This window comes from Anabrus simplex, chromosome 1, assembly GCF_040414725.1.
Source record: "Anabrus simplex isolate iqAnaSimp1 chromosome 1, ASM4041472v1, whole genome shotgun sequence".
Classification (NCBI taxonomy): domain Eukaryota; kingdom Metazoa; phylum Arthropoda; class Insecta; order Orthoptera; family Tettigoniidae; genus Anabrus; species Anabrus simplex.
Window position 1 is genome coordinate 646,992,157 of NC_090265.1, and position 23,831 is coordinate 647,015,987.

Below are 23,831 nucleotides of genomic sequence, written 5' to 3' on the forward strand. Positions count from 1 at the left end.
TTGGTCAGTAGTAAGTCGCCCTGACGGCTCACACGGGCGTGAAAACTTAGCACCATGTGTCCCTTTATTATGTAAAAAAAATATAGCCAATGGATACCTATCAAATTAGTAAGTAACCTAGTATTTTTCCAACATGAAATATCGCCAATGAAATTTTATCCTTTCCTTTATATAATTTATATAACTCACTTTTTATTTAAGTTGGTACATACTAACTAACCTGCCGCAAACCAGTGACGGGACTGAGTGTTTTACAACGAAGTCCAAATACGGTATAATCGAACGAGAAGAAGGAGGAAGAAGAAGATTGGTTTTAGGGGCGTTGGTGACTGTCAGAAAGCTGTGCGTTGGAAATAATCTAATATCACTACTGGGTATGTAACCGTAACCACAGTACTAATACAGCAGAATTTCTGTGCTCAATACTCTTTCTATCTCTTCCATTTTTTTTTTTTTGTATCAATTACATACATGTTATTACATGTTATTATCTCTTTTAGATATTGATCGTTTTCATTGATATACATTTCTCAACTGGAAAATGAAAACCTACAACCTGTTTTCCATCATTGACCGGGTCAATGGGGTCGCCACTCCCAAGGTGATTTGTTAATGAGTGATAAATGCTATGAAATGATAATGGAGAGTGTTGCTGGAATGAAAGATGACAGGAAAAACCGGAGTACCCGGAGAAAAACCTGTCCCGCCTCCGCTTTGTCCAGCACAAATCTCACATGGAGTCATCGGGATTTGAACCACGGTATCTAGCGGTGAGAGATCGACGCGCTGCCGTCTGAGCCACGGAAGCTACACTGTTCAACTATTACTTTAAAATGAATACAAACGTTCCTTGTTTTGATTGCTATCGAAATCCCGCACAGACTTCGATTACTTGACATGAATGCTAATATTTGCAGTTGTTCGCCAATCTGTTGCAAGCATGCAACTCTGGATGTTGACTTATAGATTAATTTCAGCACAACTCTTGGTTAAAAAACACCAGACATCTAATTTGACACTCCTGGCTGTATTCCATTATCCCCGATTTATTAAGTTATATGGAGAGGAAATAATTATGTTAATCCCAACGAGACCACATTGTTTAGCCATTAACATTATATCTCCCCATGAATTAAAAACTGGCGACCGTCGCCGTGTGTATTGTAGTAACCATTAGTTTTGTATATTTTTCCCAGAGTGGCTGTACATTTTTTTCTGTTCTTACAAACTTTTTGTTTCAAGGACCAAAACTCTGTTTTTAAGTGATAACACAACAACATGCATTACAACATTAGTCATTAACCAAACGAAACCAAACGAAACCAAACGGCGCAACAGCCCCGAAGGGCCATGGCCTACTTAGCGACCATTGCTGAGCCCGAAGGCCTGCAGATTACGAGGTGTCGTGTGATCAGCACGACGAATCTTCTCGGCCGTTATTCTTGGCTTTCTAGACCGGGGCCGCCACCTCACCATCAGATAGCTTCTCAATTGTAATCACGCAGACTGAGTGAACCTCGAACCAGCACTCAGATCCAGGTAAAAAAAAAAAAAAAAAAAAAAAAAAAAAAAATCCCTGGCCTGGCCGGGAATTGAACCCGGGGCCTCCGGGTAAAAGGTAGGCAGACCGCGGGGCCGGCTTTCAACATTAACAGAATGAAGAAAAGGCATCTTTACCTCGTATAGAATTATGGAACTAGTTACAGAAAGAGCATAACAAAATAGCTGACTCAGTGGATCAGTGGTAGAGTTTGTAGGTTCAATCCCAGCTATTTTTGAAGAGCAAACAAAACTCCTTGCACTGCATGTCATTATTATAAATAATAATCATCATAGATTTATTGCAGCTAATAGCCATTAATAAAAATTTTAAAAATATAGTGACAATGAAAAGGTTATTCATTACATAAGTCCTTAAGAGACTCCTGTCTCCTATTCCACCACTCAGCATGGTATTGTTCACATTTCTGTCCACATAGTTCACAGATGTACTCTAAGGCTGGCTCGTGGGAAGCCTTGGTTTTACACAATCAAAAATAGAATCCGTGCACTGAGAAACTAGTTACCATATGTCGAAGATCGTTGTCGTGCCCTTTCCAGTCTGAAGATATCGTTTCAGTTGCATAGAATTCAGACCATATTTCCTTCTTCTTAGCAGCAGGCCTTGGTATGCAGTTGTGGATGGCAGGCATATCTGTTGTCTTTTATCCTCTATATAAGAAGGATTTCCTGGCTAGTCTTAAGTCAGTCTGGATGGGGTGTCGCGACAAACACAAAATCTTCTTTAGGAAAGTTGCTTTTGCTTTTTTCTTAGGTTGTTCTTGGTGAAATAGGGCCAAATGAGTTGTTTCTCATAAGCAGCGAGGGGACTTATTTTGGTAAAGAGGATCTTCATAGCCATATCAATTGATAGTTTTGGACTAATCGGGACACCCTGTAGAACACAACTCGTCTGGATGATAGGTTGTGAAGGTTGAAGATTGTCTCTTACAATGACTGTGTTATCCTGTAAGATGTTTGCTAGTATGCTTGTCAGATAATGTCCTTTTTGTAACATTTGTCCAAGTTTATCAATAAGAATCTGATGATTCAGCAGGTCAAAAGCCTTTTGTTGCCTATAAAGATGACATGGTATTCACTTCTTGTATGTCTTAGAGCTTCTCCGATATCTTCCAGTAATTACAAGTAATGAAAATCATTTTATTTTCCATATTGAAAGAATCTCAATAATAATATAAGAGAATTTATTGGACTCCAACCTATTCAATACATTACAGGATGTTAACATTTTTAGTTAAACATCGTTAAAATGGAGACATGTTTTGCCCTCCATGTGGGGCATCATCAGTCATATCAATGCAAACTAGTCTATTGTTATTTCGTTTAGGATAGGACTTTGTACGTGTTTTTTAATGTATTCTTTCTTACATATTATGTTCATAATTTCCAACCAGACGTCTGGTTTAATTTTGAGGTGCTCTGATATGACTGATGATGCCCCACATGGAGGGCGAAACATGTCTCCATTTTAACGATGTTTAACTAAAAATGTTAACATCCTGTAAAGTATTGAATAGGTTGGTGTCCAATAAATTCTCTTATATTATCTTCCAGTAAGTTCTTTATCATGTATAAAGTTGACTTGCCTTTTCTGAACCCATTATATTGTTGATAGAGGATGATTTCAGTAGTTGGCGAAGTGAGCTATCCATTAGAATTTTGAAAAAGTCTTTGAAAATTGCATTTTCTAAAGCGATACATCAATACAAATAGGTATAGTTTGGGCTCTTTTTACCTTTATATAGTATTCTCAGTGATCTGCCCTGTGGATCAGTGGTAGAGTGTCGGCCTCCGGATCTCAAGATAGTGGGTTCAAACCCGGCAGAGGTAGTCGGATTTTTGAAGGCGGAAAAAAGTCAATTCAACACTCCATATAGTACGATGTCGGCATGTAAAAGATCTCTGGTGACATATTTGGTGCTTATGTGACAAGATTCAATAAATCTCAGCCATAGACACCCAAGAGAGTTTTGGGTAACTCTATCTGCCATCTAGTAAGCCTAGAGTAAAATGGAACGTTAAAATTGACGAGCAGACAGCTAGATGGCGTCAAATTGAAATGTCTGCACGCGGTAGCTGAGGCCATACAATTACTATTATTATTATTATGATTAGTAGTAGTAGTAGTAGTAGTAGTAGTAGTAGTAGTAGTAGTAGTAGTAGTAGTAGTAGTAGTAGTAGTAGTAGTAGTAGTAGTAGTAGTAGTATGTAGCTATTATTAGTTTTCTAGCTAGATGTTATTTTGCTCATCTCTAGACACTCTAGACATGTTACGGGTCTCTGATGGTGAACTGAGTGTCACCTGATGAAATTACATCAGCTCATCCATAGTATTTTTCCAGTAGAATTTCACTTTAGTTGCTAGACTGCAGTACAATCAGAATGTCAAACCTGGTGGGCAGGATAAGGTGACACCCAGTTCAGTAGCTAAAAAAAATATTATTATTATTTTATTTACGATCGTTTCAACCTCCTATGTATTACGATTACACAACTTCCTTGACTGTTGATGTTCTTTCTTTTTACGTCAATACTATTCATTCTCTGGCTCACTTTTGCTCGTTCCTCATCCAAGAAACCCTTCTTGTTCTCTTGGGTTTCTCTACGAACAGATCTGTCACCTCCGCTATTTTCCTGCTGAACAGTTCTGTTTGTAATATCTCCCTCCTCAATGCCGCATTTTTTAAGATCCTGATGAATTTCTTTCAGCCATGATACTTGGTCTTTCTTCTTTCCTGGGTATTCTTTGCTGGGTATTCTGGTCCCATTCTTCTCAGGTGTTCATAAAGTCATTTGCCTTTTTCTTATCGAGGTTGAAATGTTTTCACATTTTTCATACAGCTCTTGATTTGATCTCAAATGGGAGGTAAACTCATTTCCTGTTGCTTTCTTGGGTCGTAGAATTTTCCTCAGAAATTTATGCTCTTTCTTTTCTGTTTCATTAATCCCCTTTCTGGCAATTGTCTCTGCTACATAGAGGCATTCAGGTTTCACCACAGTATTATAGTGTCTGAGTTTGGCTTGATAGGAGAGGGATTTGGACTTATAAGTTTCCTGGCATAGTCTGAATGCAATCTCCAACTTCTTTGCTCTTTCTTCGATAGCTGGCTTCTTGTTGTTGTTAGGAGTCAGAATCTCCCGTAGATATTTGAATTTGTGGACTCTCTTTATGTCCCCATACTTCATTGTCCATGTTAGTTTTTTGGGATCTATGTTCATTTACTTAGTTTTCTCGAAGGATATTTGAAATCCTGCCTTTCTGCTGTTGCTTGCAAAACCTCTATCTGTTTAGTGGCAGTCTCTAGATTTTCAGCAAAGCACGTGGGAGACTCCCTATTTTTGATCCTTCTTCCCTCTCTCCTGATTGCAGAGACTTATCTCCCGATTTTGAGAACAGATTTAGTATTCCTGTATTTTTGAAAATCCCAGGCTTTTCCTCATTCTTTAAGAAGCTGGAGAGAACTGATGTTCACCGGGTGAGTTGGCCGTGCGGTTAGGAGCGCGCAGCTGTGAGCTCGCATCCGGGAGATAGTGGGTTTGAACCCCACTGTTGGCAGGCCTGAAGATGGTTTTCCGTGGTTTCCCATTTTCACACCAGGCAAATGCTGGGGCTAAACCTTAATTAAGGCCACGGCCGCTTCCTTTCCATTCCTAGGCCTTTCATATCCCATCATCACCATAAGATCTATCTGTGTCGGTGTGACTTAAAGCAACTAGCAAAAACTAAAAATAAATAACTGATGTTCAGTGGGCACTGGCAAGACAGATGCAATCAGCTGGTGGTGTTCTTAAATATGACAGAATCTCTAATGTAATGCTTTTTATTTTATCATTTCCACATAGCAGTGTCAACTGTGAGACTATTTTTTAGCATATTTACAAAGACAAAACTCAATTCCCCCCCCCCCCCCCCCCAAAAAAAAAACTGTGGGAAAAATTAACCTTAAAACCCATTCAACAAGGCCAGTGCTTTGAGCATAAATCCAGTTCATAAATCTCTGAATAGGCCTAAGGCAGTTAAAATGAATAATCATGTGTTCTAAATCTCAGATACATGCAGTATTTAAGTATTTATAAATAAATAAGTCAGTGGTGTATACTGAGGGCTACCAAGACTATGGGTGAAGCCCTAACCTCAAATGAGAACAATGGAAATCTAAAGCACATTATAATGTAAGCATCTGGCACATTGTTCCATTTACAAAACTTGAACGCAGTGAGATAAAACGTTGCTTGTATTTCTGAGTGCAAGGCATCGGAGAAAGATATTGCAGCCCGGGCATTGGTTCATTCTCCCCTCGACCCACCTCGCGCGGCTTGCTGATGTATGTCCGATAGGTGCGAGGACCAGGGAGATAGGTGTGCTAGGCTTCATTCCGTCAGATCGCCACTGTAAACAACCAACCATGCATTCCTCATCGTATATACTTCCTCACCTTATACTCGTAGATAACAGAGTGCTGGTATTTCACTCCTGTTTACTTCTACATCCTGGTAGGGCTACTCTTACAGGAGTAATCTAGTTTTCCTTTTGTAGGCAGATCTGATAAAATGAAGTGCAATCTTTCAAGTTTAGTGTTCTCTTTGGTTGGTTGGAATCGAACCTGTGATCATGGGTCGGACACCACCACTGATCTCCCAAGAAAGTGAATAAGCCAGTGAACGATGGGTATGACTGCTGGTAATGCTATAAAATAAAACAATTGAATTTAATAATAATAATAATAATAATAATAATAATAATAATAATAATAATAATAATAATAATAATAATAATAATAATAAAAGGCTTTAGATTTGACCAACTGGTGGAAGAAAGAGCTCCTGTAAATATATATATAGAGACGGGAATTTGCCTAATTGCCTATTTTATTCCTGTGTTCAAATCCGTAGGCTTTTGAGATATAAATCCATTTTAGGGTTCTTTAAGCTAGATTTCGTTGGTTTTATTGTGCCTATAAATGCCTATTTCAGGGGTTTGTGCCTATTTGGAGTATAATTGCCTATTTGATGCCTTTTGAATCTATTTTAAAGAAGCCGATTTTCTTCCACGGCATTATATTGTAACTGAAGTGCTCGACAGTATTATCTTCTAATTTCTCAAGTCCTGTTTACCCCACGAACAAAAATGGAAATTCTCAAAAGTCACCAGAAATAGTTCTTGGGAAATTTCTGTCAGGAGAAACAAGGAACAATATGACCCGCAAGCCTTCAACCCCTCCAACCTTCTAAGACATATGCGAGTACTACAAAGTACGTTGCAATACCCATATCCCTTATACCTCTTTCTCGATGTGAACTGTTGTATCTTCAGGACGTTTTATCTTCAGGACATGTTGCGATTTATTGTGAAGAAGCCGTTTGTCTGTGGCAATGCCCAAAGAAAAATTACTGGGCGAGTTGGCTGTGCGCTTAGGGGCGCGCAGCTGTGACCTTGGATCCGGGATATAGTGGGTTCAAACCTCACCGTCGGCAGCCCTGAAGATGGTTTACCGTGGTTTCCCATTTTACACCAGGCTGTACCTTAATTAAGGCCACGGTCACTTCCTTCTCACTCCTAGGCCTTTCCCATCCCATTGTCACCATAAGGCCTATCTGTGTTGGCGTGACGTAAAAAAATGTTATTGCAAAGAAAAATCATCGTCCTACTGGCTGAAGCGGTTGGTCACATGGGATTCCAGTTTCACTACGGATGGAAGGGTAGTCTTCTGCCAAGCTTGCTGTAAGGAGGTAAGTTGGTTTGTTTCCATTTTTTTTTTTTTTTCTGTGACTGAACTACGATCACATTTCAATTGTAGCATTTATAGGCCTATTAATGTACGTATCGTGGAAAGTTGTTTTGTTGCAATGCTGTATTAGGCGTGAATTTTCAATAATTTATATTGCTAAAATGTAAATAATCATTTAATTACTGAACGAGGAGTTAGAACGCCGGTGGTCTCTTGTCGCAGAATGCATGAGAATTAAAAATTGGTATTTTGAACTCTGATTCATTTCCTGTGAAAATAGAGATTTACAACTGAAATATTTTCTTCCTTTCTTCTTTCTTTCTTTCTTTCTTTCTTTCTTTCTTTCTTTCTTTCTTTCTTTCTTAATCTCTTTACCCTCCAGGATAGGTTTTTCCCTCGGACTCAGCGAAGGATCCCACCTCTACCGTCTCAAGGGCAGTGTCCTGGACTTTGGGTCGGGGAATAAAACTGGGTAGGAGGACTAGTACCTCGCCCAGACAGCGTCACCTTCTCTGCTGAAAATGGGCCTTATGAAGGCAGAGGAAGATCGGAAGGGACAGGCAAAGAAGAGGGAAGGAAGTGGCCGCGTCCTTAAGTTAGGTACCATCCTGGCGTTTTCCTGGAGAAGTGGGAAACCACAGAAAACCACTTCGAGGATAGCTGAGGTGGGAATCGAACCCACCTCTACTCAGTTGTCCTCCCAAGGCTGAGTGGACCCCGTTCCAGCCCTCGCACCACTTTTCAAATTTAAGGCAGAGTCGTGAATCGAACCCGTGCCTCCGTGGGTGGCGGCTAATCACGCTAACTACTACACCAGGGAAGCGGACTAGAACTGAAATGGAATTTAAAAAATCGTGAGTAACTTTCACCAGCGCTACGTGTAGGCTCTAGTGAACTCTATTACGCTTCCGCTAAGCCTTCGTGAAACATAGGTTGAAGATCAAATGTGGTGCAGCTAGGACGATGTCACAGCATGTTTTGCAAGGCTCCAAAGACTATCTTTACAAGACCAGACCAGGGAAAAGACCGTTGGTCTTGATTGGTGATGTCCGGTTAGTAACCGTTGTGCTGTGGGGAGGGGTGCAAGCAAAAAGAGTCTGGGGTGCGTAAGCTCTAGCATCCCATTTGAATCTTGCTAAATTGTGACAAAAAGTAAGGTTATGGGCGCATGTCACCACAATTTCAAATTTAAGTAAATTTTATTATTTTTCAGATCAAATGTGAAAAGATACTATATAGATCAACATTTAAATACCGCGATATATTTGACACGAGTACAGAAAGTGTTGTCATCCCAGCTTTTCTACCAGTCCACTGTGAACAGCGACCAACAACAATTTTTTTTTTTGCTATTTGATTTACGTCGTGCTGACACAGATAGGTTTTACGGCGACGATGGGATAAGAAGGGCCTAGGAGTGGAAGGAAGCGACCGTGGCCATAATTAAGGTACAGCCCCAGCTTTGCCTGGTGTGAAAATGGGAAACCACAGAAAACCATCTTCAGGGCTGCCAACAGTGGGATTCGAACCCACTATCTCCCGATTATTGGATCAATTTTCTATAGACCTGTGCACTGCAATAGTGGGAGCTAATATCCCCCTGCATAAACTGGAGCATCTTCAAACTTCAACAAGCCTCCGGGAGCAATCACCGAGTTGGATAAGAGTGGCTTTCCCTGATTGAGTCATTTAGATTTGTGGAAGAAGACAGGAGAAGTTTTGACCGAACCTCTGGGAAGGTAGCCGCTGTCAGCAAAATGTTACATAAGAGTCCTGCAGCAGAATCCATTATGAAAAGCGACGGTAAAAGTAGCCAGGGTGCTACGAGGTGAGGCAGATGAAGCAGCTGAAATAAAACCAGATGAAGTGGCTTCATTGGAGTTTTGTCCAATCACTTCCTGTGATGCTGAGAGATCTTTCTCTCAGTACAAAACGTTCTGCCCGAAAGGAGAACAAGATTGTTACCGGAAAACATTGAAAAGTTGCTTGTAAATTCCTTTCATAGTTATTGAGTGTGTTATTAAATTATAAGTATTTTTTCATGCCTATTTTGTTGCCTATTTTACACGTTAGTGCCTATTTACATGCCTATTTTGGCTAATTTAAGAGCCTATATGCCTGCCTATTTAAACATTTTTTTAGTGTCTATAATTCTCGTCTCTCTCTATATATATATATAGCCTACAATACGTTGTTCTTACATGTTTTTACAAATTTTTGGTTGTGGAGTTCAGCTTTTGCCAGGGAGGACTGGAGGTTTGTGTAGTTTTTCTATTTCTTTTGTTGTGATGTGAATTCCTGTTCGTCGAAGCGGTTAGTCAGGTTAACTTTTATGTGTCTTTTTATGTGATTGTCGCTTGTTCCGTAATTTAGTATTCCGTTCCCTCATTGAGAAAAATGAACTCACCATGGAAGTTAGAAGATAGCGCCTAAAAGATCACATAGTTCGTGTTTATTCTTTCCTGGTTACTAACCTTTCAGCTCTTCGGTCACATTTTTAATCAAACAAAATTTATCAGTAGAAATGTTACAGAATAACATCTTTTGGAAAATGTTGTATGCTCATAGTTATATTTCTATATCAATAATGTATTTGTCAGTTAAGACTTTACAGCCAACAACATGGCTACTAGTTATCTTCGTTTCACTAGTTTCACCTTTCAACATTACAATATTACTTTACGGCCAGCATCATGGCCGCTAGTAGGCCACAGAGATAACTTAAATTAGAGTAGCAGCTCAAAAAATAGAGGTGGTGAAGAGTTTCAAGTACCTAGGGGAATGGATTGAATGGAACAACCTTGAAAGGAAAGCAATGGAAGCTAGAAGGAACGAAATGGAACTAGCTTTCCAGAAAACCAAAAGCACAAACAATAAGAAAGCCCTCTCTTAGAACACCAAAATAAGGCATTATAACACAGTAATTAAGCTGGAAGCACTCTATGCAGCAGAGACACTAGTCATGGGGAAGAAAGGGCAAATAGAAAAATTGGGAATCAAGGAGAGGAAAATATTGGGGATCATGGGGACCAAAGACAAAACTAAGAGGTTCCAATTTAAAAACAACACCAGACAACGGGTTCAGGTATCAGAGGAGGAAAGGAGGAGGAGATCAGTTAGAATGAAGAACTATTGGGAGAAGAAAAGAGCATAAGCATCTAAGAAGTGATTGATCTGATGTACCCCAAGGCGTCCGACAAGGTGACGGCTTATCTCCGCTCCTTTTCAACTTTGTCCTAGACAAAGTCATCCGCGAGTGGGAGAAGGCATTGAGACATAGGATACTGGCGCTCCATATGACTAGGACGACCCAAAGGCGGTATTGAGATATCCTCCATCGCTTTTGCAGATGACTTGGCCATACTGACAGATGATGTAGTCACAACCGCCAAACAAATTGAAACCCTTAGCGAATGTGCTGGAAAGGTTGGCCTACAAATATCCTTTGAAAAGACCAAGTTCTTCTGCTCAAAACTTGACATCCAAAATTTGAACATGACATATGGGCAAATCAACCGAGTACCACACTTCAAGTACTTGGGAGAAATACTTGAACCAACGGGAGGCGAGAAGGCTGCCCAGAAAATTCGCCTACAAAAACTTCTGATATAGATGTTGATTCCCATAGGGAATCTGAAATATTTGTTCCGAATGAGTAAATTTATAATACCAATATAAATGGTCCGTTATTGGACATTATAAATTTTCCAGCTAACTCATTCTCGGTTGCCAGCGTTTCGGCCCCGTGTGCTAGGCTGAGCTCATCGGTTGGTATCTAGCACACCTACCAAGACGCATGGTTAGTGCATACAATGGAGGCCACTACGTAGGCTAATTGTAGCCACTGGCAGCGCCAATGCACTTTGAGAGACCATATCTCACTACTTAAAATTGATGCCTGCTTGGCCATCAGATGATATAGATGCTGATTCTGATAGGGAATCTGAAATATTTGTATTATAAATCTACTCATTTGAAACAAATATTTCAGATTCACTATGGGAATTAACATCTATATCATCTGATGGCCAAGCAGGCATCAATTTTTGGTAGTGAGACATGGTCTCTCATAGTGCATTGACACTGCCGTTGGCTACAATTAGTCTACGCAGTGGCCTCCACGGTATGCACTAGCCATGCGTCTTGGTAGGTGTCCTAGGTACCAACTGATGAGCCCAGCCTAGCACACGGGAGCGAAACGCTGGCAACCGGGAATGAGTTAGCTGGAAAATTTATAATTGGTATTACAAAAACTTCAGAAAGCCTACAGTAGGGTTCACAACATATACAATAAAAAGTGCTTGTCCCGCCATGCAAAGATCGGACATTATAATACAGTAATCAAGCCCGAAGTCTTGTATGCCAGTGAGACTCTTACACTAAACAGGAAAGTTGGCCTAGAAAATATTTTAAAAGAAGAAAAAAGAATCCTGAGGAAAATTCTCGGCCCCCGAAAAATAGGGCACGTTTGCAGACTGCCGGCATGTAGACTGACACACAAGAACATCTAAAAAATATTGCGTGGATACTGGCAGTGAAGAAGGATCTGGAAAAAGCCCAGATGAACTCAACTAACACTGCGGACAGAAGCCTCTATAGGAAAAAAATTAACATATGGAAAGTGCAACCAGAGAACGAAGTGAAAAAAAAAGACTGGAGCAAAGTGGACAGAAGAACGAAAAAGGATCCACAGAGAAAGGATGAGAGCTGTTTGGCAACTCAGGAAACAGAATCGGCAGAGCTTTGCGTGATCCATGGGATCCATACGCACATAATAATAATAATAATAATAATAATAATAATAATAATAATAATAATAATAATAATAATAATAATAATACTGGTACATGGCGTATGTTTAGGCTTGGTAGTGACCTAATGAGGATAAAATTAATAGTGAAGACATGATAAACACCCAGTCCCCAAGCCAGGGGAAGTAAAAGTACGAGGGGGTTGATTCTGAAAATTTAACCAGGCCCATCGGACCAGAGGCAAGCATTCTATCTATTTTGTCACAAAGCTGGACTTTAATTTGCTAAACCTTAGGCTACCATCTCCACAGACCGGGTGTCGATTATTGACAGCAGCAGAGGCCAGGGCAGTAACTTGTGAAACAGCAGTAACAACACAGCAGGCTTCTCCGTTGGCTATTGGCTCCAGCTCAGAACGCTTAGAGCTTGACATTCTCTAAACCAAATATCGAAAAGGAGTAACCTAAGTCCAGTGGTAGCCCACGTCTTGACCCCAGCATACGCCATTGACATAAATAAATAAACTAATTAATTAATTAATAAGATATGTAATTGAGTAGTATAATGTGTCAAATATTCTTCAAAGTTACATCATCAGTTATGTGTCGTAACATGCCAGGATTTGCCACAAAAGGTATCTCCTGATTTTTTTAACTCCTGAAAGTTGGCATGTCTGCATATGCCTTTTTGAAATCTACAAATGTCATAATTACCTCCTTGTCTGCTGCTAAGGTTTTAGTTTTGATTAAAGTCTTGATGGTAAATATCTGCTCCGCACAGGACCATCCTTTCCTGAATCCTGCTTGGTATTCCCCCAACTCTTGATCTATGTGATTCTCGATTCTACTTTGGAGCACTATAGAGAATATCCTGTATATGACCGACAGGAGTGATATGCCTCTATAGTTGTTAACATGAGTTTTGTCTCCCTTTTTATGTAGGCATAATGGGTGAATGATAGCATCCTTCCATTCATCTGGTGTCTTTTCCATTTCCCAAATCTCTTGGAAAGGTCTCATTAACTGTTCTAATATTTTGTCCCCTGAGTATTTTAGAAGTTCCGCCACGATTGAATCTTTACCGGACGTTTTGTTGTTTTCGAGGTTCTTAATGATTTCTTTTATTTCCTCTTTGTCTGGTGGGGCTGAGTCGAAAAGTTTGGATTGGGTTTCTTGGAAAGACATCTCTTTCTTTGGAGGTTCACAGTTCAGTAACACTTTAAAGTATTTGGCCAAATGTTCGCAATTTTGTTTGTTGTTCAGAATCAATTTACCAGAATCATTCTTGAAGCAGATATTGGGTGGAGAATATTTTCTAAGTCTTGATTTGAAGGTCTTATAGAAGTTCCTTGTGTTGTTGTTCTTAAAGTTTTCTTCAATATCCCTCAATTGGTCTAACTCAAATTTTCGTTTGGCGTTTCTGAAAACTTTGGCCATCAATTTCCTTTGAGTTATTAACCCATCAGAATTCTCTTTGGTGGAGTTCCATATATTCCATGTCTCAGAACTTTTCTTTAGAGCAGCTTCACACTCATCATTCCACCATGGATGCTTTTGCCTTTTAGCGAGAAATATTGTATGTTTTGCAGCTTCTTGGATTTTTCGAGCCATTTCATCCCATTTATATGTGTTCATTAAATCCAGTTCTTTCTGGTAGTTTTCTAATATATCTCTGTTTATTTTCAGTTCTTCAATTCTGTATTTTTGTATCCTGAAAGTTTTATCCTTGGTGTTGCTAGGAATGAATTTCATTTTGATCCTAGTCAGATAGTAGTCTGAATCGAAGTTTGCTCCTCATTGTACTCTAACATTCATTATTTCTCTGGGGTTATTGGTTGCAACATAGTCAATTTGGAACTCTCCTAGCAGAGGATTGGGTGACTACCATGTCTTGATATGCTTTCAATCAATCAATCAATCAATCAATCAATCAATCAATCAATCAATGAATACTGATCTGCATTTCGGGCAGTCGCCCAGGTGGCAGATTCCCTATCTGTTGCTTTCCTAGCCTTTTCCTAAATGATTTCAAAGAAACTGGAAATTTATTGAACGTCTCCCTTGGTAAGTTATTCCAATCCCTAACTCCCCTTCCTATAAATGAATATTTGCCCCAGTTTGTCCTCTTGAATTCCAACTTTATCTTCATATTGTGATCTTTCCTACTTTTATAAACGCCACTCAAACTTATTCGTCTATTAATGTCATTCCATGCCATCTCTCCGCTGACAGCTCGGAACATACCACTTAGTCGAGCAGCTCTTCTTCTTTCTCTCAATTCTTCCCAACCCAAACATTGCAACATTTTTGTTACGCTACTCTTTTGTCAGAAATCACCCAGAACAAATCGAGCTGCTTTTCTTTGGATTTTTTCCAGTTCTTGAATCAGGTAATGCTGGTGAGGGTCCCATACACTGGAACCATACTCTAGTTGGGGTCTTACCAGCGACTTATATGCCCTCTCCTTTACATCCTTACTACAACACCTAAACACCCTCATAACCATGTGCAGAGATCTGTACCCTTTACTTACAATCCCATTTATGTGATTACCCCAATGAAAATCTTTCCTTATATTAACACCCAGATACCTACAATGATCCCCAAAAGGAACTTTCACCCCATCAATGCAGTAATTAAAACTGAGAGGACTTTTCCTATTTGTGAAACTCACAACCTGACTTTTAACCCTGTTTATCAACATACCATTGCCTGCTGTCCATCTCACAACATTTTCGAGGTCACGTTGCAGTTGCTCACAATCTTGTAACTTATTTATTACTCTATAGAGAATAACATCATCCACAAAAAGCCTTACCTCCGATTCCACTCCTTTACATATATCATTTATATATATAAGAAAACATAAGGGTCCGATAATACTGCCTTGAGGAATTCCCCTCTCAGATAAAGCTTCAACTACTCTAATTCTCTGAGATCTATTTTCTAGAAATATAGCAACCCATTCAGTCACTCTTTTGTCTAGTCCAATTGCACTCATTTTTGCCAGTAGTCTCCCATGATCCACCCTATCAAATGCTTTAGACAGGTCAATTGCAATACAGTCCATTTGACCTCCAGAATCCAAGATATCTGCTATATCTTGCTGGAATCCTACAAGTTGAGCTTCAGTGGAATAACCTTTCCTAAAACCGAACTGCCTTCTATCGAACCAGTTATTAATTTCACAAACATGTCTAATATAATCAGAAAGAATGCCTTCCCAAAGCTTACATACAATGCATGTCAAACTTACTGGCCTGTAATTTTCAGCTTTATGTCTATCACCCTTACCTTTATACACAGGGGCTACAATAGCAACTCTCCATTCATCTAGTATAGCTCCTCCGATCAAACAATAATCAAATAAGTATTCAGATATGGTACTATATCCCAAACCATTGTCTTTAGTATATCCCCAGAAATCTGATCAATTCCAGCCGCTTTTCTAGTTTTCAACTTTTGTATCTTATTGTAAATGTCATTGTTATCATATGTAAATTTTATTACTTCTTTGGCCTTAGTCTCTTCCTCTATCTCAACATTATCCTTGTAATCAACAATCTTTACATACTGCTGACTGAAAACTTCTGCCTTTTGAAGATCCTCACATACACACTCCCCCTGTTCATTAATTATTCCTGGAATGTCCTTCTTGGAACCTGTTTCTGCCTTAAAATACCTATACATACCCTTCCATTTTTCACTAAAATTTTTATGCCAATTATGCTTGCCATCATGTTATCCTTAGCTGCCTTCTTTGCTAGATTCAATTTTCTAGTAAGTTCCTTCAATTTCTCCTTACTTCCACAGCCATTTCTAACTCTATTTCTTTCCAGTCTGCACCTCCTTCTTAGTCTCTTTATTTCTCTATTATAATAAGGTGGGTCTTTACCATTCCTTACCACCCTTAAAGGTACAAACCTGCTTTCGCATTCCTCAACAATTTCTTTAAACCCATCCCAGAGTCTGTTTACATTTTTATTTACCGTTTTCCACCGATCATAGTTACTTTTTAGAAACTGCCTCATGCCTGCTTTATCAGCCATATGGTACTGCCTAATAGTCCTACTTTTAAGACCTTCCTTTCTATCGCATTTATTTTTAACTACCACAAAAACAGCTTCATGATCACTAATACCATCTATTACTTCAGTTTCCCTATAGAGCTCATCTGGTTTTATTAGCACCACATCCAGGATATTTTTCCCTCTGGTTGGTTCCATCATTTTCTGAATCAGCTGTCCTTCCCATATTAACTTATTTGCCATTTGTTGGTCATGCTTCCTGTCGTTCGCATTTCCTTCCCAATTGACATCTGGCAAATTCAGATCTCCCGCTACAATCACATTTCTTTCCATGTCATTTCCCACATAGCTGACTATCCTATCAAATAATTCCAAATCCGCGTCAGTGCTACCCTTTCCCGATCTGTACACTCCAAATATATCAAGTTGTCTATTATCTTTAGAAATGAGCCTTACACCCAGAATTTCATGTGTCTCATCTTTAACGTTTTCGTAGCTTACAAATTCTTCTTTCACCAGAATGAACACTCCTCCTCCCACCATTCCTATCCTATCTCTACGATACACACTCCAGTGCGGTGAGAAAATTTCTGCATCCATTATATCATTTCTCAGCCATGATTCAACTCCTATTACAATATCTGGTAAATATATATCTATTAAATTACTTAATTCTATTCCTTTCTTTACAATACTTATACAGTTCAACACTAACAATTTTATGTCATCCCTACTTGATTTCAAGTTCCCTGTACCCTTATCACCGCTCCCTAGGCCATCCCGTTTCCCTGAATGTACCTCTCTATTACCCTTCCAAACAAATTTCCTAACTTATACGTACCACTGCGGTTTAAATGAAGGCCATCTGAGCGCAGATCCCTATCTCCTACCCACCCATTAGGATCTAGAAATTTCACTCCCAGTTTCCCACATACCCACTCCATAGTCTCATTTAAATCCCCAATCACCCTCCAGTCAGTATCCCTCCTACACAGTATTCCACTAATAACAATCTCCGCTTTCTTAAATTTCACCCGTGCTGCATTTACCAGATCCCACACATCTCCAACTATGTTGGTACTTATATCAGCTTGCCTTACGCTGTTGGTACCAATGTGAAACACTACCACCTTCTCGTTCCCCTCCTCCCTCTCTTCTACTTTCCTCAACATCTGCCTCAACCTAATTCCTGGATAACATTCTACCCTGGTTCCCTTTCCTCCATACACTTTCCCCACGTGTCTAATGATGGAATCCCCCATGACCAGAGCCTCAACCCTATCCACCTCATTTGATCCCCTCCCCTCCTGGTCAGCCCTATCTTTCCTGATAGCTGCAGAAGCTACTTCCTCCTCCCTTTTCTCCTTCCCATGACCCTGTTCCACCTGTCTTTTCCTATCCTCTACTCTACATTTCCCTTTCCTACCTTTTCCCTTCCTCCTACTTCCACACCTCTCAGCAACAGTTCCCTGTTCCTCATCTTCCCTCTGTTGTTCTACCTGGAGTGACTCGTACCGATTTCGCACAGACACCTGTCCTGAATTCTGATCCTGAATAGAGCCCTTAGCCTGCAATCTCCTTCCCCTTAGAACATTAGACCACCTGTCTTCTACAACTCCCCCCTTTCCTTTGGGGTCCTCTTGAACTGTGTGGTCATTACTTTCATGTTGAAAGATTCACAGATATCTATTAATCTTTCACCATTCTGGTTAGTCCTGTGGTGAGCTGGGCATTTACCTATCAGCTTTCTGTACTTCTTTTCTTTCCCTAGCTGAGCATTATTAAAGTCCCCCATTAGAATCTTTATGTGCCTGTCTGGAGTTCTGAATATTTCTTCTTCAAGTTGAGACCAGAACTCGTTTACCTTCTGGGGATTATTTTTGGTCATTAATAGGGGCATGGGGATTGAACGGAGTATAGAGTTTGTTGCCGCTTTTTAGGGTCAGTATACTGTAGACAGTCTTGCAGATGGAGATCTGAAATCCACGATGGATTCTACTATTGAGTAGTGAACAAAAAGGGCTGTACCAAGTATTACCATGGTGTTCTTGGTTTTCTTGGATTTCTTAATTTTAATGGCAGGTTTTCCCCTTAGTATCCTGAAGATATCTGCTACTGCGATTTCATTTGATCTCTACCTTGTTTCCTGCATGTCTAGTAGTTTTATCTGATATTTTTCAAGTCATTTTATTAGTTCCATCTGTTTACCTGTCTTCAGAAGTGTGTTACATTGAGTGTTCCAAAGAAGTGTTTCTGTTTCGTCCTCAACTTGTGGGGTGATGGACCCTCCAAGTGATCCAAGCATGATGGGTTAGGGCCCCCAGAATCCTGTGCCCTAAGACCAATGAGTTGGCTCCGGATTTTACCGTCTGGGGTATTAATTTCCAAACATTTTTCATCCATCATGCTAGTTGTGTGCAATAGCACTTGTGGGACAGAGCACTGCTCTATCCAGGAGTAAAACCAAGTTGGTAAGATTAGGAGTACCTGGTGAGTGGCCGTGTGGTCAGGGGCACGCAGCTGTGAGCTTGCATCCGGGAGATAGTGGGTTCAAATCCCACTGTCGGCAGCCCTGAAGATTGTTTTCCATGGTTTCCCATTTTCACACCAGGCAAATGCTGGGGCTGTACCTTAATTATGGCCACAGCCACTTCCTTCCCACTCCTAGCCCTTTCCTATCCTATTGTCACCATAAAACCTGTCTGTGTCGGTGCAACTAAAAGCCACTAGCAAAAGAAAATTAAAGACCTGGAATTGGTTCTCTCGCCCTCCAAGCCATTGGAAATCTTCCCTTTCCACCCTGGAAACCGTTTACCGGATGGCTTTGTTGCACTCATATTAATTACTGAGTGTAGGGCTGCCTCTTTTGCCATCTCCACCGTACCAAAGTGCAGTATTTTCTTCTAGCTTTTAAGGAGAAAAGTAGTCCATCATTTGTATTCAGCCATGCAAGAGTTATTAATGCAATTTTTATGATATGTACTTTGTCCATTTATGATTTTTGTAGCTGATGATGACGCAATAAGCGTCGAAACCGGTTCTAATTATATAATAAATAATATGTTGTGAACATCTTATACAACACGTTTTGTATTGAAAAGGTTGAACCTTCCTTGATAATCTAATTGTGAGTTTACTGTTATTTCAAATAGGTTATAGTAAATTGAATGAGCTGTTTACTTTCCAGATTCTAGCCTTGACATCTTCCTCAACGCCACCAGCCTTTGCCATTGTGTTAAGTAGGTAGACAAAAAGAACTAACTTCATTTGCTTGCCAGATATTGTGAGCTGGTTGTTTGCAGTACCACTGATTCTCAACTACTTCGTCTTTGCAGCATTTATTTTAAGCCTGACAGTTGCTGCTTCTTGTTCTAAATCCAGAAGTTTCCCCTTCATATCTTCAATGTTCTTGGACAGTAGGCTCAAGCTATCAGCAAAGTCCAGATTTTCAAGGAAGGTGTCTTCTTCCCACTGTATACCTCTACTATTCCTCTCCACTGCCTTCCTCCTAACTTGTGATTCGATCTATCTATCTCACCTTCAACATTCTTCTGTAACACCACATTTCAAAAGCTTCTATTCTCTTTCTTTCTGAGCTAGTTATCGTCCATGTTTTACTTCCATACAATGCCACGCTCCACACGAAAGTCTTCAAAAACAACTTTCTGATTCCGATATCAATGTTTGAAGTGAGCAAATTTCTTTTCTGAAGAAAGCTCTTCCTTGCTTGTGCTAGTCTGCATTTTATGTCCTCCTCACTTCTGCCATCGTTAGTTATTTTACTACCCGAGTAACAATATTCATCTACTTCCTTTAAGACTTCACTTCCTAATCTAATGTTTCCTACATCACCTGCCTTCATTCGACTGCACCCCATTACTTTTGTTTTGGACTTATTTATTTTCATCTGGTACTCCTTACCCAAGACTTCACCCATACCATTCAGCAACTTCTCGAGATCTTCTGCAGTCTCAGATAAAATAACAATATCATCGGCAAATCTCAAGGTTTTGATTTCCTCTCCTTGGACTGTGATTCCCTTTCCAAATTTCTCTTTGATTTCCTTTACTCCCTGTTCTATGTAAACATTGAAAAGGAGAGGGGACAAACTGCAGCCTTGCCTCACTCCTTTCTGGATTGATGCTTCTTTTTCAAAGCCCTCGATTCTTATCAATGCAGACTGATTTTTATACAGATTGTAGATAATTCTTCGTTCTCGGTATCTGATCCCTATCATCTTCAAAATCATAAATAGCTTGGTCCAATCAACATTATCGAATGCCTTTTCTAGATCTACGAATGCCATGTACGTGGGCTTGTCCTTCTTGATTCGATCCTCTAAGATCAGACGTAAAGTCAGGATAGCTTCACGTGCTCCTACATTTCTTCTGAAGCCAAATTGATCTTCTCCCAACTCAGCTTCAACTTGTTTTTCCATTCTTCTGTAAATAATACATGTTAAAATTTTGCAGGCATGAGATACTAAACTAATGGTGCGGTAGTTTTCACACCTGTCAGCACCGGCTTTCTTGGGAATAGGTATAACAACATTCTGCCGAAAATCGGATGGGACTTCTCCTGTCTCATACATCTTGCACACTAAATGAAATAACCTTGCCATGCTGGTTTCTCCTAAAGCAGTCAGTAATTCAGAGAGAATGTCATCAATTCCAGGTGCCTTGTTCCTATTTAGGTCACTCACAGCTCTGTCAAACTCTGACCTCAAAATTGGGCCTCCCATTTCATCAGCATCAACAGTCTCTTCGTGTACCAGAACCAAATTATCTACATCTTTACCTTGATACAACTGTTGGATATGTTCCTGCCATCTTTCTGCTTTGTCTTCTTTTCCTAGAAGTGGCTTTCCATCTGAGCTCTTAATATTCATACACCTAGATTTCTTTTCTCCGAAGGTTTCTTTGATTTTCCTGTATGCAGCATCTACCTTTCCCAGGACCATACAGCCTTCGACATCCTTGCACTTCTCCTTCAGCCATTCTTCCTTAGCTACCTTGCACTTTCTATCCACTTGATTCTTTAATCGCCTGTATTCTTTTCTGCCCTCTTCATTTCTAGCATTCTTGTATTTTCGTCGTTCATCAATTAGGTCTAGTATCTCCTGAGTTATCCACTGATTCTTAGTTGATCTTTTCTTCCTTCCTAACATTTCTTCAGCAACCCTACTGACTTCATTTTTCATGACTCTCCACTCTTCCTCTATAGTGTTTCCTTCAGCCTTTTCATTTAGTCCTTGTGCAACATGTTCCTTGAAACGATCCCTCACACTCTTTTCTTTCAACTTGTCTAGATCCCATCTTTTTGCTTTCTTCCCTTTCTTCAATTTCTTCAACCTCAGATGGCATTTCATGACCAACAAGTTGTGGTCAGAGTCCACGTCTGCTCCTGGAAAAGTTTTGCAATCCAGTACCTGGTTCCTGAATCTCTGCCTAATCATAATGAAGTCTATTTGATACCTTCCAGTGTCTCCAGGTCTCGTCCATGTATACAGCCGTCTTTTGTGGTGTTTGAACCAAGTATTGGCAAGGACTAAATTATGATCATGTCGTTCTCTATATGCGATTTTCTATTTTACGCAATAAAAATATCACACGAGAACACTTTTACGTATTCTAAAAACAACTTTATTCCACTACGAAACTCATCCTGTCAGAAGAAGAAGACATTCCGTGCCTCTCTCAGAATACAAAAAAGAAAACAATCGCTCTCTAAAACAATCTACATAGAATTTATACATGTTTTACATCAGAGATCTAATGGTGCTGTTCCTTGACGCCATATTGGAAATCTGTGTGCCGTACGTCCGCACGTTATACGTCCATGGACACGAAACATAAATATAATAACATAATAATTTCGGCTCATCGTAAAACTCAAAATAAGAGTATTGAAGGTTTTATCCAAATTAGGATACCTGTCCTACGACAATTATCCCCCCCTAAAACCTTCAATACTGATTCCGGACCTTCTCTTCTCCAGGTCCCAAATTATAACTAGTCGTCTTGTTATCTATGTCTTCAGCTATTCCATCCTCCAGAACAGGTATCAGTGTATGTTGATCCTCTCCGAAGTCCGTACTCCTCCGGGACCCCCTAGAGAGTGCCCACTCTCCGGTCCCTCCGCTATCCTGTAGGGGTCGAGATAACATCTTCTCCTTGAGAAACCTCACTGCCATTTCAGTCGTCTTTTTTCTTTTTCTTGGAAGATTTACCTGTTGTATCTTCTGAGTTTTTCTCACCATCCTTCTCACTTTTTTTCTTATTTTCCATTGTTTTACTATCTGATTGATCTTTTTCTCCAGATGTCTTTCAGGACCTTGCTTCTTTTTCAGAATCTTTCTTGCCAACTTTTTCTGATGAAGTCTCTCAGCCTCTTTTCTAAGAAATCTATCTTCACGATAACGTACATATCGCCGTAAGCGTGCCCTTGAGTGATAATGGATGGTTAGAACACTCTCTTGTTCTTCATACAATGACAAGTAGGTACGACACCAATCATAGTAATACACCCCCACCTTCCGGGCATATTCAGCACCTATGGTTTCAGTTTTGTCTTCAGATTTGGGTGCGATTTCCTTCTCTTCTTCTCCCCCGGCTTTCTTTTCAGCTTTTCCATCTCCTCCGCTTTCTCCTTCCTTACTACCAACAGAACCTACTGAATCAAGAATCATAAAGTTGACAAGGTTGAGCTCCTTTACATCATCTTTTCCACCACTCTCTTCATCGTCACTCTTGGATTTGTCGGCCAAGAGAGCCTTGAACTTGATGTGATCTAAGGAACACAGATGATGTTCATAAGACATTAGTGTATTGAATCTTTGTTTACATACCCGGCAGTATGGATTCAAGAATTTCACCATATTCTCATGATCCTCAGAAGTCATGTGTGTTGATTTGGGCTGCTTGTAATTGAGCTTACAAATGGCACAGAACTTCGTTCTATCAGACAGTGTATGCCGGAACTCTTCAGTTTCATCTAGCATGCGGTGCTTTTGACGTTGATTCATACGCATTCGCTGCAAGGTCTGCTTATGTAGTAATGATTGTTTCCTCATGACATTTATGTGTTTAGGTGAATAGAGGTGCATTTTGTACTCCCGTACTGTGTCACATTGTATTAAGCAATGAGGACAGGGCAGATCATACGCAGGTTTCTTTCGTTGATCTTCTTCAGTTGCAGAATGAGCATCGAAATCTTGATCTTTTGCATTGTTAGCCTCTGAAATGGTTTTCTCTTCGTCTTTCTTCTCCTTGACTTCGTTTTCCAAGGTGTTCATATCACTTACTACTTTATCTACCGGTACATCTAATTCTACGCTGTTGTTTTGGTCATTAATTTTGGAAATATCCTCTTTCAGATCTCTTACCAAGGAATCGATTCGGCCTTTTATCTCTTCAGATTGTGTCCTGATCAAGGTAGTTAGTTGCGTAAGCATCCGGTCGTTGGCTTCCTTCTCCGAGACAACTTCAAAATCGAAACTACCTGGGTCTTCCTCATTTTCCATCAGATCCCGGCGTAGTCTCTCTTGTAGTTCTGACTTGCTCCCATCCGTCGGTAACCCTCGGGATATCAGCGCCTTTCGTACAATCACTACGGTCATTTGATCAATCTTCATCATTAAACTTCGACAATCTACATAGAATTTATACATGTTTTACATCAGAGATCTAATGGTGCTGTTCCTTGACGCCATATTGGAAATCTGTGTGCCGTACGTCCGCACGTTATACGTCCATGGACACGAAA

At 40.0% G+C, this 23,831-nt stretch overlaps 1 protein-coding gene across 1 annotated transcript in view; it reads left to right on the top strand.

Annotated features, from left to right (window-relative positions):
* The first annotated feature begins 226 nt into the window (after positions 1-226).
* The window catches only part of LOC136857262 (uncharacterized), a 96,829-nt gene continuing 73,224 nt past the window's right edge, over positions 227-23,831 (top strand). The window contains exon 1 of the mRNA XM_067135767.2: positions 227-374. The gene's annotated coding sequence lies outside the window, so the exon portion shown is untranslated. The remainder of the gene's footprint in view (positions 375-23,831) is intronic.